This window comes from Xenopus tropicalis, chromosome 1, assembly GCF_000004195.4.
Source record: "Xenopus tropicalis strain Nigerian chromosome 1, UCB_Xtro_10.0, whole genome shotgun sequence".
Taxonomy (NCBI): domain Eukaryota; kingdom Metazoa; phylum Chordata; class Amphibia; order Anura; family Pipidae; genus Xenopus; species Xenopus tropicalis.
Window position 1 is genome coordinate 197,209,488 of NC_030677.2, and position 13,642 is coordinate 197,223,129.

At 40.3% G+C, this 13,642-nt stretch overlaps 1 protein-coding gene across 2 annotated transcripts in view; it reads left to right on the plus strand.

The window, feature by feature from the left end:
- The first annotated feature begins 268 nt into the window (after window positions 1-268).
- Window positions 269-13,642, plus strand: part of lifr (LIF receptor subunit alpha) — a 58,862-nt gene continuing 45,488 nt past the window's right edge. Inside the window, exon 1 of one of the 2 annotated variants that reach the window (XM_004910449.4) lies at window positions 269-381. The gene's annotated coding sequence lies outside the window, so the exon portion shown is untranslated. The remainder of the gene's footprint in view (window positions 382-13,642) is intronic. The other variant, XM_002938191.5, reaches the window with a different exon arrangement.

A 13,642-nucleotide genomic window follows, 5' to 3' on the forward strand; every position in this document is an offset into this window, starting at 1 on the left:
CCCCGCACCACACTGCAGCATGGCAAAGGGAGCTGGGAGTCGTAAAGCTGAAGCAGCTGAAGGGCCATCTGCACTCACACACACAGTCCGAGTCCCTCCAGCCCCTCTGCAGCAGCTCAATGGAGACAAGAATGTTTTTGACGAGCATCTGACTCCAGCCCCACCCCTTCCCACCCATCTCTCTCTTAACCCCGCCCACACCAAGCGGGGGAGGAATGATTCACAGGCTAGCCACGCCCTCAGAATCCAACGGGGCGGGGATTGGGGCTGCGGTGATGTCACAAGGTCCCTGCTTGGGAGCTGTGGGAAGGGGAGAGAGTCGGCAGTGACTCACCCTGCTGCTGCTGGAGCGGACTGAGAGGCAAACTTAACCCGGGCAAGGTACGTGAGCATGGGGGCGACCCCAGGGGGCAAACGGGGTGCCCAGGGGAGAGAGTGTGGGTGCTGTGGGGGCACAGGCTCAGGGTTTGTTTGGCACAATGGCAGTCGCTCACGGAGGGGGAGGGTGGGAGAAACACACAGGGAAGCCGAGATCAGGGAGATGCACAGGGATCGGGAATGTGCGGCTACTGTTGGTCACAGACAGAGGGGCACAACATACTTGGGTAGTGACATCTAACAGCACCTATAGAGCTCGCCAGCTGGCACAGCGCTGGCACCCACCCCATCAGATTGGAGCAACAACATGCCTGGCACTGAGGTCCAGCAGCACCCACATCAGGAGCCGGCACAGTCATACACCTCACTAGCTTCCTATGGATCAGTAACTTGCAGGGTATTAGCACCCAAATGATTGACTGGCACAGGGGTAGAACCCACTGGAGCAATAACATGCAGGGCAGTGGGACCCAACATCACCCACATCAGGAGCTGGCACAGAGGGAGAACCCATTTGGCACCGCTGGAGCAATAACATGCAGGGTAATGTGTCCCAATAGCATACAGAAAAGGAGAGAACTTATACAGGTATGGGATCCCTTATTCGGAAACCCCTTATCCAGAAAGTTCTGAATTACGGAAAGGCCTTCTCCCATAGACTCCATTATAAACTAATAACTCTCATTTTTTTAAATGATTTCCCTTTTCTCTGTAATAATAAAACAGTACCTGTACTTGATCCCAACTAAGATATAATTACCCCTTATTGGGGGCAGAACAATCCTATTGGGTTTATTTAATGGTTAAATGATTCCCATTTCTCTGTAATAATAAAACAGTACCTGTACTTGATCCCAACTAAGATATAATTACCCCTTATTGGGGGCAGAACAGCCCTATTGGGTTTATTTAATGGTTAAATGATTCCCTTTTCTCTGTAATAATAAAACAGTACCTGTACTTGATCCCAACTAAGATATAATTACCCCTTATTGGGGGCAGAACAGCCCTATTGGGTTTATTTAATGGTTAAATGATTCCCTTTTCTCTGTAATAATAAAACAGTACCTGTACTTGATCCCAATTAAGATATAATTACCCCTTATTGGGGGCAGAACAGCCCTATTGGGTTTATTTAATGGTTAAATGATTCCCTTTTCTCTGTAATAATAAAACAGTACCTGTATTTGATCCCAACTAAGATATAATTAATCTTTATTGGAGGCAGAACAGCCCTATTTGGTTTATTCAATATTTAAATGATTTTTAGCAGACTTAAGTTATGGAGATCCAAATTATAGAAAGATCTGTTATCCAGAAAACCTCAGGTCCCGAGCATTCTGGATAACAGGTCCCATACCTGTACCAGTGAAGCAGGAACATACAGGGTAGCAGGGCCCAACAGCACCCAGATTAGGTGCTGGCACACAACCCATTTATATAAAGTGCAGCAGAGAGGTTTTCCAGTCTATTATGTACAAATTTCAAATACTGATGTATAATCTGGATGTGAATATATTTGTTTGAGGCCCTATGAATTAATGGTCAAGCGTTTCTTATGGGGGTGCTACGTTGGTGAAAGTTTGCATGCATTGCTTAGGGGTCTCCCATCATGTGGGTAACCAGTTGATACTTCCAACCGACCCAATATAAGTAATCAAAACATGTTTTGTGTAGTTGCGTGGCCAACAGTGATTGGGTTATATAGGAATCCCAGGAAATCTGCGTGGGACGTGGGTGTCAGGCTGTTCTGTCTCGCATGTACCCTGCGATACATGGGTGGGGGGGCTGAGAACGGAATATGTATTGGGAAACAGTCGCATTAAACATGTGCGGAGGTTGAGTCTGGTTGTGTAGCAGCTCTCTCATTTATCCAGGGATTGTGCAGTTTGGGAATGGACTATCCACTGCCGTTGGTTTCAGTACATATTGTTCCTATTGCACAGTACCATGGAAAGCTCTTTGTGCGTAATAAACCTCTGCCCCAAGGTCTCGCTGCTTTTATGGTTGCACAGAGCCTAATGGGCTGCGGAATGTGTGTTGGGTTTGGGGGATCTCCTCCTAAACCTGTAATGATAGAGAATGTCATGTACAAAATGCATTCATTATAAACGGTGAGTGGTTTCAGCCAGGAGTATAGAGAATATAAAGGGTCAGACAGATACTGCCTTCAATAGCCATTGCATTTACATATAACTAAGGATGTATATTGGGAAATTCCGTAGAATGTTTTTGGTGCAGATCTCCTTTAATCATCGAGAACAAAATTGCTGTATTGTTTAAAAGACATGAATATTTTTTTAAAGTGCTAATTAGCTGTAAACATTCTGTGTTTAATTATTATTATTATTATTGTTATTAACATTTATTTATAAAGCGCCAACATATTCCCCAGCACTGTACAATAGAGTGGTTACATACATTGGACATACAGAGTAACATATAAAGCAATCAGGACAAGAGGTGAAGAGAGCCCAAAAGAGCTTACAATTGTAAAGGTGCATATAATTTCCTGTCCCTTTAAGGAGCGAATAACCCCCAGCGTTGTCCATAGGCTGTCAGGGAATCTATTTATTGTCTGGCTGGGTTCACTGCAACTCACTGATTAAGCAAAGAATAATTTAGGATATTGTGAGTGGCAACTTTGGGTCTTTTCTCTAGGAATTCTGGGAGTTGTAGTTCTGTGGCTGTTGCATGAAACATTTTATTGCTACATCTGGTAAAGTCATGGCGAGGGGAATATTGTGTATTATATGGTGAAGTATGGTAGCAGGGTGCTGTACTCCTGGAACTTGCCTTAGAGTTAAAGGGGCTGTTCATCTTAACTTTAAAGGGGTGGTTCACCTTCAAGTTAATTTTTTGAGTGCCCTATTTGTAGCAACTTTTTTTTTATTATTTATTTTTTATAGTTTTTGAATTAATTGCCTTTCTTTTCTGCCTCTTTGGAATGGGGGTTACTGTTTCCTCATTCATCTCTTTGTTATTCATTATCATGTCCTGTTCGTAGCAATTTTGCCATTGGTCTTCATTATTTATTTTTTATAGGTTTTTAGTTATTTGCCTTTTCCCAGCTTTTAGATGGGGGTCACTGACCCCGACAGCCAAAAACTATTGCTCTGTAAGGCTACAATTGTATTGTTATTGTTACTTTTTATTGCTTATCTTTTTATGCAGGCCCTCTCCTATTAATTTTTCCATCTCTCCTTTAAACCACTGCCTGGTTGCTAGGGTAAACAAGAACCTAGCAACCAGATAGCCGCTAAAATACCAAATAGAGAGCTGCTGAACAAAAAGCTAAATAACTGAAAAACCATCAAAAATTCAAAATGAAGACCAATTGCAAATTGTCTCAATATCAATGTCTACATCATATTAAGAGTAAATTTAAGGTGAACTACCCCTTTAAAGAAAGGTTGTGAATTTCACTTATTTCCATGTAACCAATGGAACAACTTGCAGCTATATAGTGTTAATTGTGACCTGAACTGGGGCAGAATACTGGGTTTTCAGGAAAAGCAACTGCCGCAAACCTGTTTTTTTTTGTCATTCTTTTGTTTTTTATTTACACAGAAATGCTCAGAGAGAACGAAGTCCTTTGCCTATGGGGTTGCGCTTTTAGGGCAATGACACACGAGGGGATTTATATTATTGTCGGTGATTTGGCTTAAAGGTCACGTCAACCCCAAAAATAGTTTTTTGCCTGATAAAAAAACATAATCCTAAGCAACTTTCCAATGTGGATTTATTGAACATTGTTAGTTCTTTAAAGGTTATTTGTAGTTAGTTTGTTTTTTGGTTTGGGAGCTACAGTTTGAAATTTCTATTTGTTAAGTTACAATGTTTTACTTTTCTCTCTGGTGATAAAATAAGCTGTGTAATTCTGGTTTACATGTATCATAAAAATGAATCAAAAGTAAGTTGAAAAAAAAAAGTGATTTGTAAATGTATATGCTATTGAAAGCAGCATTTGCTGAGCTCCTGGTTGTTACTTGTTAAACAATGTTGCAAAGGTCGGTCTCCTCCAGCGAGTCAGGTCTGTCAGGCTGCTGCCTTGTGTTATATTGTTTCATATGACAGAACCCACAGGGCAGGGAATAGAAAAGGACAGACACAGCTTCTAATAGCAATTATATACACAAATAAGTCAAAAACCTTTACAAATTTATAATGAATTTATATATATCCTTTAATGCGAAAGCAGGCATTTCCCCGCGATCAAGCCAATGTTATTTAATAACAGTAATGCTATTCAGAGGCCCCTGTAGTAGCTTACTGTATGCAAAGAAAGTTCTTTAGCTATTTATTGATCTTTATTTTTCTTTATTTAAGATTTCTTTTTTTTTTGTAAATTAATGTCGGAGCAACCATACTGCTTGTTTGGTGGTGGAATTTTCCAAAAACCTCATGAAGCTTGCTGGGTATGGCTTGGAGACCTGGAAGTGGCATCCCTGGGCAAAGCGTAGGCAAGAAGAGCCGCACATCTTTCACTGCTTCTGAAAGCGGCTTTACTGCTTCCTATGTGTATTATACATTGGGTGCCCTGTAGCTAACAATCAAACCTCTTTTTAGCCTTTCCAGAAGTCTCCAGTGTGACTCTAGAGTGACACAGCTTGCATTGGCCCCAGAGAGCCACTTTGCCTCTGCAGTTTGCTTTCTACTTAAGGAAACATTGACTGGAGCTTATCCTGAGTTATAAATAGGTGTATTATTGGCAAAGCCTGACTTTCCACGCTGGTCTGCTCACTTGGACTCCTGTCTGGGTTGATGATTAGATGTTCTGGTTTCCGTGGCACCTAGTCTGTGAGGCAATAATGGAAATAGTGTATCAAGGTCTAGAGACTCTAATTAATACACAGTTACATGCTTTCTGCCCCTACATAATGGCACGAATGTGCGTATTACTCTGTACACGGCGCATTACGTTTTTCCTAAACAGTAATAGCTCAGGTATGGGCCAGAATGCTCAGGACCTGGGGTTTTCCAGATAAGGAGCTTTTCATAATTTGGATCTCCATACCTTAAGTCTACTGGAAAAATCATTCAAACATTTATTAAACCCAATAGGATTGTTTTGCCTCCAGTGAGAATTAATTATATCTTAGTTGGGGTCAAGCTCAGGTACTGTTTTATTATTACAGAGAAAAGGGAATCATTTAACCATGAAATAAACCCAATAGGGCTGTTCTGCCCCCAATAAGGGGTAATTATATCTTAGTTGGGATCAAGTACAGGTACTGTTTTATTATTACAGAGAAAAGGGAATCATTTAACCATGAAATAAACCCAATAGGGCTGTTCTGCCCCCAATAAGGGGTAATTATATCTTAGTTGGGATCAAGTACAGGTACTGTTTTATTATTACAGAGAAAAAGGAATAATTTAAACATGAAATAAACCCAATAGGACTGTTCTGCCCCCAATAAGGGGTAATTATATCTTAGTTGGGATCAAGTACAGGTACGGTTTTATTATTACAGAGAAAAGGGAATAATTTAAACATGAAATAAATCCAATAGGATTGTTTTGCCTCCAATAAGGGGTAATTATATCTTAGTTTGGATCAAGTACAAGGTACTGTTTTATTATTACAGTGAATAAGGAAACAATTTTTAAAAATTAGAATTATTTGCTTATAATGGAGTCTATGGGAGATGGCCTTCCTGTAATTCAGAACTTTATGGATAACGGGTTTCCTGATAAGGGATATTTGGGTCAGCTGTATTTAGGCTAAAGTCAGATGAAGCCTATAGGGATCCAACATTAAATGGCAGGCCCCTTTATGGGCCCCGGATTACTGGGCTAGGTGTCCTCTTCTGGACAATTTCAGGTTACACCTTAGCATCTGAAATGAAGTTGTATCGGCTGGTTGTTCCTAGATCAGGAGCGCTCTCTGTTACAACTTGATACATATGTGCAGCCTTGTTAGGAGCCTAAATCCAAGAAATAGCCTACTAGATATTTGCTTGGTACAGTCTTCTCCGAAATGTTTTTTCTATTCTCCTAATTCATTTTGTGTGGACCACATTCATTATTGTATTGTTACTTTTTATTACTTGTTTTATTACTTCTATTCATGTACCAGTGTCTCATTTAAACCACTCCCTGGTTAAGGCAATTTAAACCCTAGCAACCAGATGACTGCTAAAATTTCAAACTGAAGAGATGCCAAACAAAAAGTGAAATAATTAACAAATCATAAATAATAAAACTAGTTGCAAATTTTTGTATAATATCACTCTCTACATCAACTCAAATGTGAACAACCCCTTTGAATTTTAGTATGATGTAGACATGGGTATTTTGAAACAGTTTGCAATTGGACTTCTTTTTTTTTTTTTTTAGCTTTTTGTTTAGCAGCATGGCTAATGTCCCACGAAGAGATTTATTCGCTGTGATTTTTAAAAAGCGAGTTCCAGCAACAACATTCTCATCTTTTCCTAACAAGCGATTACTAGAGATTTCAACAACAGAGCGATTCTATTTCCCACATATCAGTGCGTCATTCAGTGCAAAGGGGAAATCACAGTGACTTTCCGCTCAGTGTGTTTTACTTTCAGCGATTCCAATAGTTTTGAATGGCAATGCTTTCTTTGTAACATCGCTCGGAAAACGGTCCCATAGCGATTCGGAACGATAAGCAATTTGAAGTAGTATCGTCGGGTTTGGTACTGGCAATTTATATTCTTCTCTATGTAGAGACAAAATGAACTCACTTTTCAGAAATCTCAGCGACTAATCTCTCCATGGGATATTAACCTAACGGTGGGATTTTGGCTAGGTATACAGATTTTCCCAGCAACCTGTCAGTGGTTTGAATGAGAAACTGGAAGATGAATAGCAGAGAGCCTGAATAGATCTATAAGTAATAAAAAGTTAGAATAACAATTCAATTGTAAGCTGCATGGGGTCAGTGACCCCCACTTAAAAGCTGGAAAGAGGCAGAAGAGAAAGGCAAACAATATAAAAACTAAAAATAATGTAGACTGATTGAAGACTGACATAGTTACCTTTTAGGTGAAGCACGCTTTTAATGTACATTGTGGTTAAAAAATGAATTCTGTTGACATAAAATATCATGTGGGTGTTTTTGCCTACAACATGTGTTTCGTGTTCCCCCTCGCACAGGGCGGTACTTACTTTTCAGTGGAATGTTCTGTAAGACATGGACATAAGTAAAGCTGCCTGCCCAGAGCTGTCATGCAGGAATTGCTCAGAACGCCCACTTATACAGATCCCCTCCTGACAGTGCCATCACCTACATTAGGACTGGCCAGGGCCTCACACATAGCAGGACCTTAGGTCTGTAGGGACAAAGGGCTGGGTGCAAGAGAATGCACAAAGGTGCCCGCTGCTGACGGCAGGGCAGAGACATGGTTGCAGACATTACTGTGCCGCTGGCAGTGGGAGAGTGTAAACAAGTCCTGTGATTTCTGGGAAATGATGACTAAAAAAAAAAAAATAATTAAAATAAAGTGCTCTGCTTTTAGTAGAACTGAATGAAGCCGCTCAGCATTACGCTGGGACTGGAGGCACAAATGAAGCATTTTGTTTCCATTACACGGTTCTGTCCCCAGTTGTGGTTGCGCCCAGCTGTTACTGGACTCTACCAATGCTCATCCTCTCAGAGCCTTCCATAACAGCTGGGGGACATGCTTGGGATTGTTAGACAGTTATACAATCTGTTCTTCATAAACCCATTATCCAAAAAGATCTGAAATACAGTTCAGTCATTTGCAATTGGTCTTCATTTTTTTTTATTAATTATTCCTAGGGTCCAAATTAGCCAAGCAATGAGGCAGTGGTGTGACTGAGAAACTGAAAAATGAATAGGAGGGGCTCTGAATAGAAAGATAAGTAATAAAAAGTAACAATAACAATGACATTGTATAAGAGTTAAAGCTAGAAAGAGTCAGAAGAAGAAAGCAAGTCATTTTTTTATCATTTGGATTAAGTTGTGTAAAATGAAATTCAAAGGAAAGACGGTATAAAAAGCTGTGTAAAATAAATAGTGAATTTTGCCGTCCGAACACCAGATTTTACACCATTTTTCACGTAAGTTCTGGCAGAATGAAAAAACGCATAAAAACATTACACTCTTTTACGCTGCGAAGCCTGGTGTTGCCTTTTTTTTTAAACAGCATAATAATTAGGCCCTTAAAAAAACTTAAAAGTGAACCACCACTTTAATGAAACAATTTCTAATGATTTGTTGTAGAGGGGATCTCCACCTAAAAGCTGTAATAGTGTAATGAAAGAAAATGTAATTGAGCCAAATATTGATTGGTGAGGGACGGCATCAATACAATCCTTTCCCCACAGATCTCCATGGAGCCAGTCAGAGCATCCCCCATTTGGAATATTCCAAATGAGTGGATCATACCATGTGTGTGCAGGCTGTAGAATGTTTTGTGTGGTCAGTATATGCTCATTTATTTTGCATGTAGTGGATTTGTTTCTATTACAGTAATGATTTTATACAAGGAAATCACTCAAGCCCTTCAGCACACAGCAGCCATAAAGATCCCTTGGACATATCCCCTGCTGCCCCCCTCCAAATAATAGAAAACAATTGAAAGTGATCACCAAGCTGCACTTTGTCTGCAGAATATTCTTAAGAGACTTATATGTTGTTTCAAATCTGTATAAATTCTGTTGTTTGGGGCACACAATGCGGTTTTTAGTCAGAATTCTAAGGTCAGAGGTGGGCATGAGTCTGTACACAGTGTCCCGTGTGTGTGGCACAAAGAAAGGAAGTGTGAATCCTGTGTTTGTCCCGGGCAGGTAGGGTGGCAGCAGGCTGAGAGTTACACAAGAGCCGAGGGCATTCGCTTGGAGGAGGAAATATCCAGCTCTCAGGAGATTCTGCTTATTCATTTGTTTTGACAAAGGCACAATAACACTCTGATAGTGAAGATAACCTCAAAGTGACACTGCATTATTATAGGCCAATAACACCTATAATGTAAATAAAATATAAGGATTAGGTCGCTCAAGGCGTTTTTCAGCAAGTTGTTTGTGTTAAACTCCACCCAAACACAACTTAAGCTTTTTGAAAAGTAAACATAATTTCAAGCAACTTTGAAACTTAAAAAATATGCAGCCTTTTCATGATTGTTAATGTAATACTATGGTTTGGAACAGTTCCCTAAGCCCCGCCCCCTGTTCCCCTGCTGATCTGGCTGACTACTTTGAGACTCAAATAAAATGTAACAGTAGTCCCCTGTCCTCAGCCTGCCTTCAGCCTGCCTCCTCCCAATCTCACAATTCCCTGCACACGTGATGTCAATAAGGAACATCACAGTGCAATGCATTGTGGGTTATGTAGTTCCTTCATAGAACTGTTTTGCAGCTGGATTTCAACATATATAAATTTATTTATGTATGTATAACTTTATTTATAAAGTGCCACAAGGGTACACAGCACTGTACAATCTTACAATATAAAAAATTACACGCAGGGAGGACAAGTGTTATAATAAATACAATAAATAAGTATAAATACACAGGGAGTAAATGCCATGTGGTATGAGACACAGTAAATGGTATTTATTTAAACTTTTTTGCAGGAACACTTTATAGTGATGGGTATATTGGGGGTTTCTGTGGTGTTGTGGTTCAGAATCTGGAGTTCCCCTTTAAATTAACCGTTAGCATTAAGTAGGCATCGATATTCTAAAACAATTAGCACTTGGTCCACAGAGCACTTCAGTTTGAGAATCTCTCCTCCCAGGAATGTTGCGGAAGGATAAGCGCAACTGAATCTGGAATGTCTGAACAAACATTCACATTGTGTCTTTTGCCCTCGTGCACCCACCCCTCAAGCTTTAGTTTACAAAGGAAAGTCCGGTTCAGCTCCTTAGCGCCAAGCTTCGCCCCTCATCCCCAGGAACTGGGTGTCTGGCAAAATAACAGCCGGCACGCATATACAAGTGACCTTCGTTTTTTATTTTTTTATGGTTTTTCCGTTATTTAGCTTTTTTGTTCAGCAGCTCTCTGGTTTGGTATTTCAGCAGCTATCTGGTTGTTAGGGTTTTATTTTTCCTAACAACCAGGCAGTGGGTTAAACGAGAGGCAGGAATAGGAATAGGAGAGGGGCTGCATAGAAACATAAGCAATAAAAAGTAACAATATTAAGCAATAGTTTTTGACTGCTGACCTCCAATTAATAGCTGGAAATGGGTAGCAGAGAGGAAGGCAAATAATACAAAAACAGCAAAAAATGATTTATTAATAAATAATGGAAACGAACTGCAAAGTTGCTGGGAATAGGGCATTCTATTACATAGTAAAGGATAACTTAAAGGATTGGTGGAAAGGCAAAATGTGAGTATATAGGGGAATAAGAAATAAATGAATAGGTAGATCCTGTTTGTAAAGCAATGGTTTATGGGTGTGTGCTAAACCGGAGGGTGTGAGAGTTCCCTGTAAAAGTTAATTGTGTGTGAGTGCAGTGTGAGGCAGTTAGACTGTCAGACACCCAGTTCCTGGGGTTGAGAGGCGAAGTTTGGCGCAGAGACACTAAACCGGACTTTCTTTTGTAAATGAAAAGGTCGCTGCAGCAGGGCAAAAGGCACAATGTGAATGTTTGTTCAGACATTCCAGATGTAGTTGCGCTTATCTTTCTGCAACATTCCTGGGAGGAGACTTTCTCAGACTGAAGTGCTTTGTGGAATCCAGGGAAGGATTGGGGGGCTGGAGCGTGTGAATCCCCCTCCTGAGTTTATTTTAGGTATCTTGACCTAAGCCTACTGCCTCCTGATGGGGCCATGATGCTTTCCATTTGAGGGCCACTTATTTCCCATATGTAGGTTTCTGATCTCTGTGGCAGCCGCATAGGAACACATTAGCCACATTAGCAGGAAAGCGGCACAGAGCTGTGGTGCATAATGCAAAGCACAACTTATCACAAAATGGTATATATGGCTGTACTGAGGGATGAATAATAGATTAGAGATGGCACCAGTGCTAAGTTCCCTTATTACTTGGTTTGGCTGCGATATCTGTGGTTTCTGGGAAATAAGTACTTGATAAGGAAAATGAAACTCAAATCCTGATGGGTAAATGCAGCAGATCCCGATTATGACATTGTAAATACAGTGAATAATGTACCCCCTATTATAAAATGAGTAGTTTATATATAGTTATAACAAACAAGGGTCTTACAATAATTTAAGAAACAAGGGTATACAGAGTAACAATAGGGACAAATGGACCTACTCTCAAAAGCAGTCGAAAGGGGTTAAGTGTACATTTAAACAAAAGGATTTTGGAAACTGATTGATGATTTATGATATATAAACATTTGGTCAGGTTAGACACATTGGGTATGCTTCCCTAAACAGAGGGGTCTTTAGTTTAGAAGGAAAGGGAAAGTCTGATGTCTCGAGGCAGAGGGTTCCAGAGACAGGCAGAAGCCTGGGAGAAGTCTTGCAGTCGGGAATGGGATGAAGTGATGAGAGAAGAGAGGGAAGGTCAGAATCAGAGCGTAGGTTGCGTGAAGCAGTGTATTTTGAGATCATAGCTGAAATACAGGGGCTTCATTAGTAAGGGCCTTATATGTGAGTGTCAATTTGAGATAATTTGAATTTTATTTTAGAGGAGACTAGGAGCCAGTGAGGAGATGTGCATAGGGGAGCGACTGATGTGGAACGGTGAGACAGATGAATGAGCAGCTTTTAGAACAGATTGGAGTTGAAATGTGTTGGAATACCTGCAAGGAGTAAAGCTGGGCATGAACATATCGATCAAATTGTATGACAGCGCTGCTCCAGTCCCAGTGGTGCTGCATGGCCGGCCCGCGACTTGGCCTGAGTTTTAGATATCGGCCCCCTTATTTAATTGAGTTTGACACCCCTAGTCAATCGGGCAGGTTAGAAAATTTCGGTCGGATAACGATAAAATCTGCGCATGTATTGTGTTATTAATTATATCTTAGTTGGGATCAAGTACAGGTACTGTTTTATTATTACAGAGAAAAGGGAATCATTTAACCATTAAATAAACCCAATATGGCTGTTCTGCCCCCAATAAGGGGTAATTATATCTTAGTTGGGATCAAGTACAGGTACTGTTTTATTATTACAGAGAAAAGGGAATCATTTAACCATGAAATAAACCCAATAGGACTGTTCTGCCCCCAATAAGGGGTAATTATATCTTAGTTGGGATCAAGTACAGGTACTGTTTTATTATTACAGAGAAAAGGGAATCATTTAACCATGAAATAAACCCAATAGGGCTGTTCTGCCCCCAATAAGGGGTAATTATATCTTAGTTGGGATCAAGTACAGGTACTGTTTTATTATTACAGAGAAAAGGGAATCATTTAACCATGAAATAAACCCAATAGGGCTGTTCTGCCCCCAATAAGGGGTAATTATATCTTAGTTGGGATCAAGTACAGGTACTGTTTTATTATTACAGAGAATAGGACATCATTTTTAAAAAATTACAATTATTTGCTTATAATGGATTCTATGGGAGATGGCCTTCCCATAATTTGGAACTTTCTGGATATCAGGTTTCCAGATAATGGATCCCATACCTGTACTTTAGATGCTTAAAATAGACTGTGTCTACAGGGGAATATAAATGCCATGGAGGGAGGTGTTGCCCTTGTCTCAGATGGCACAGAAGGCGGCATGGCCTCGAATGAGATGGGAAATAAAATGTGGAATTGTTAAAGATTATTAGCTTTATTCAGCAGGGCCCTCTTCTGTACCTACCTTCTGTATTTTACTTCTGTACCAGTATTGTGTGTAATCTGTATGTTTGCTGTATATACACCCTTTCTTTTGCACAGTGCTGTGGAATATGTTGGCGCTTTATAAATAAGTGTTATTAAAAAGTGGTTACATATATTGCTTCATTTGTCGAGCACACCTGCCCCCTCTCCTATCCAAATGACGCAGACCTATTTATGTAACCCCACATCGGGCAAGCAGCTATCCAGCAGGGACCGAGGATTTAAAAAAAAAAAATTGGCATCCTCAACCCTTATGATTTATTTGTGGAAAAAAATTAGGAAAAAGACATTTTTTGTCCGTATTGAGCACAGACACCTGAGGTGCATGTATAACTGGGCAAGTTAGCTTTCTGTGTTTGCTGCACTGCTGCAGTAAGTAATTAGTGTTATACAGGCTGCAGGAACAATAAAAGTAAATATGGATTTCTGGGGCGTAACGCTGGATGCCTGGGCCCATGTTGTTGTGTTATAGACGGCAATACAGAATATGTTTGTCACAGCAAGTGTTTCAGCCTGTCT